A 3,284-nucleotide genomic window follows, 5' to 3' on the forward strand; every position below is an offset into this window, starting at 1 on the left:
GAGAAGATGAACTGTATGGAGAAAGGGGTCTTTAAAATGTAAGCTTTGGTTGCATTATGTGTGGAGACTCAAGCCTATAAAAGGTTGAATGCCATAATTCTTCCATTTGTTCTGTTTTTTTTATTCAGAACAGCTGCTTTGCCATTTCCTGACATTTTTTTTAATGTTTTTAAATTTATTTTTGAGAGAGAGAGAGACAGAGCATTAGCAGGGAAGGGGCAGAGAGAGAGGGAAACACAGAATCCGAAGCAGGCTCCAGGCTTTGAGCTGTAAGCACAGAGCCCAACGTGGGGCTAGAACTCACGAACCGTCAGATGCCCAACCGACTGAGCCACCCAGGTGCCCCTGTCATATCTTATTTTAAAAACTTGTTCTAAATCCAGTTGTTTAATGAAATCTATGTGAAGTTGGCTATGTCTGTGTTCCGTTGTCCCACAGAATACTGTATAACTGGTGTGTCTGTAATAGCTAACCACTTTTGTAAAACTAATGAAATTAATTTAACAAGTCATCCATTTATGTCTTAATTTTTAGTCATGTCACTTCTTGGGTGGGTATCACCTTACCCTGCAGAGAAGGACTGAATAATAACCAGCATTTAAGAGTGAGGTCCCCATAAGTTCAGCAGTGGCTGAGTGGAGAATTATCATCAGGAAATATACAAACAAGACTTCAGCAAGTGTGGAAATATGTGCATATGAAGTACGTGAGCAAGGGTGTGTGTGTGTGTGTGTGTGTGTGTGTGTGTGCACGCACACATGTATATTTTGGAGGGGAGTGGTCAGGGGTAATTAATTTAAAACACTTCCAGAGGTCCTTCCTGCCCAGCAGTCCATAATTCTACTGAGATTCCTGTGCCATTTTGGACAGGGCTGGCCTTAAAAATGTACCCAGTTTAGGGAGATGGTTTTCTCCTCCCCCTTCTCCTCTCTTCCTCCCAGGCATGGGGGAAACTTCCTTGAAACTCTGTTTAGGTTCTCAGGGTTGTTGTTGCAGTGTATTCAAGGGTGCATCTGAGCCAGAAAGAAGGCCCAGTGGATCAGGTAGGTCATATTCGAGAACTGTGAGTCAAGAGATTATGTCTATCATCATGACAGAATATTTCCATCTGTATATCATCATGACAGATGATTTTCATGAACTTTAAAGTCTGCATACAAATCCATTAACCTTCATTCTTGCCTCAGTCTGACCTTCACACATCATCTTTTAAGCTGCTTCCTAATCCTTTTAAAGCACAGAGCAGCTTAACCCATGGTGGATCCAAACTCCATTTTTTTCTAGTTAATTTTCCAATCATTTGCTCCAGGCTGTGGTCACTGGCACTTCTTGACCTGGGTTTGGACCTCAATCATTCACATACCTATATTCATTCAACAGGCATGTATGGCTATGTTTATTTACTGTGTTCTTTGCCTTATGTCCATATTTATCAAAATATCTTTATTCACCAATTCCAGAGAGTAGCCCCCATCTTATCCTGAAATTGCCTCCACACACATACCTGTCTCCCTAGCAGCCAGGGTCAGGCATCTCCACTCCAAGATGAGACAGTAGTGTCTCCTTTAGCAGATCCAAGGGGAAGTACAACTTGGAGGTATCATTTTCTACCAGCCTTGAGCTTTTCTCTGATGGAAACTGTATCCTCTTTAATACTGGGAATTTCCTGATGGTGGCCATCTGTCAATTTTCAGGCAGGAGATCTTTGGTCACCTAAATCTGTGAGCTTTGTTTCCTTCTTCCCTCCCCTCAGTGTCCAGAAGTCCCTCCATTATCATGTGACCTCACTAGCTTGTTTCTAATTTTTAAGGTAACACTGATCCCACATGATGAGATTTCACCATGAAGAACCCTAATAGCTCTTTGGAGTTCTTACCTACAACGTTCATTCTGGTTGGCATCCCAGGGCTGGAAGCAGAGCACGTCTGGATATCCATCCCCTTTTGCCTTATGTACACTATCATCTTCCTTGGGAATGGCACCATCCTTCATGTCATCAGAACAGACACTGCCTTACACCAGCCCATGTACCTCTTTCTTGCCATGTTGGCACTGGCTGAGCTTGGTGTCTCTGCATCAACTCTGCCTACAGTGCTAGGGATCTTCCTTTTTGGCACCACTGAGATCAGTTTTGATGTATGCCTTTTTCAGATGTTCTTCATCCATTCGTTTTCCATTATGGAGTCAGCTGTGTTGCTGGCCATGTCTGTGGACCGATTTGTGGCCATCTATAGCCCACTGCGCTATATGGCCATTCTAACTCTGCCCCGTATCTTTGGCACAGGAGCTCTCATGGGGCTGAAAAGTATTACGCTCATGACCCCATTGCCCATGCTGTTAAGGCGCCTGCCCTTCTGTGGCCACAACATCCTCTCCCATTCCTACTGCCTCCACCCCAACCTTATCCATCTACCTTGTGGGGACATTTCTATCAACAATATCTATGGGCTTTTCATTGTTACCTCCACTTTTGGGCTGGATTCACTGCTTATTGTCATCTCCTATGGGCTCATACTCCACACTGTACTGAGTATCACCACTGGGGAGGGGCGGAGGAAGGCACTCAACACGTGTGGCTCACATATCTGTGCTGTGCTCGTTTACTATGTGCCGATGATTGGCTTATCTCTGGTGCACCGCTTTGGACACCACGTGTCCCCTTTGTTGCATTCTGTGATGGCCAATGCTTACCTCTTCTTCCCACCTATTGTCAACCCTATTGTCTACAGCATTAAGACCAAGGAGATCCATCGTGGCATCGTACGAATGCTCTCAAAGAAAAGAGACAGAGTTTAGACAAAGGATAAAGTGGGAGGAGACTTTTTTCTATAATCCCAGGTGGTCCCAGATTGTATGTGATGCAAATGGTGTTACCTTAAGACACGTTATCTAACAGAGGTTCTGAAAAATCTAGCAACAAACTACAGTATCAGTGGGAGTGGGATATGTGTGACAGAACAGTACAAAGAATTGATGTTATGTTTTAAATGTTGTGTTATGTGAGGTTTTGCATTATCTTGCCTAGCTGGAGCAGGAGTGCAGGAAGGATTGCTAATAAAAGCAGGACTCTTCCCATAAGGGAAAGGTAATCAGGAGATGGAAGGTATCCTGGAAAATCTACTGATGTCTCTATTCTAGGGGATGAGGATGTGAAATGGGTTACATTCTCTTGAGTTGTTCATAATGATCTTGATAGCGGGAGGCTACATTACTTAGTTTAAAGGAGGCTTCCAGTAATGGGTCTGACTGGTATTTGCTCAACCTTACCAAGGCTCCCAGTTGAA

The 3,284-nt window shown here is 43.8% G+C and overlaps 1 pseudogene; it reads left to right on the forward strand.

Annotated features, from left to right (window-relative positions):
- Nucleotides 1-1,842: 1,842 nt before the first annotated feature.
- On the forward strand, nt 1,843-2,796 carry LOC115272735 (annotated as a pseudogene).
- The last annotated feature ends 488 nt before the right edge of the window (nt 2,797-3,284 follow it).

The sequence above is a fragment of the Suricata suricatta genome, chromosome 11 (assembly GCF_006229205.1).
Source record: "Suricata suricatta isolate VVHF042 chromosome 11, meerkat_22Aug2017_6uvM2_HiC, whole genome shotgun sequence".
Classification (NCBI taxonomy): domain Eukaryota; kingdom Metazoa; phylum Chordata; class Mammalia; order Carnivora; family Herpestidae; genus Suricata; species Suricata suricatta.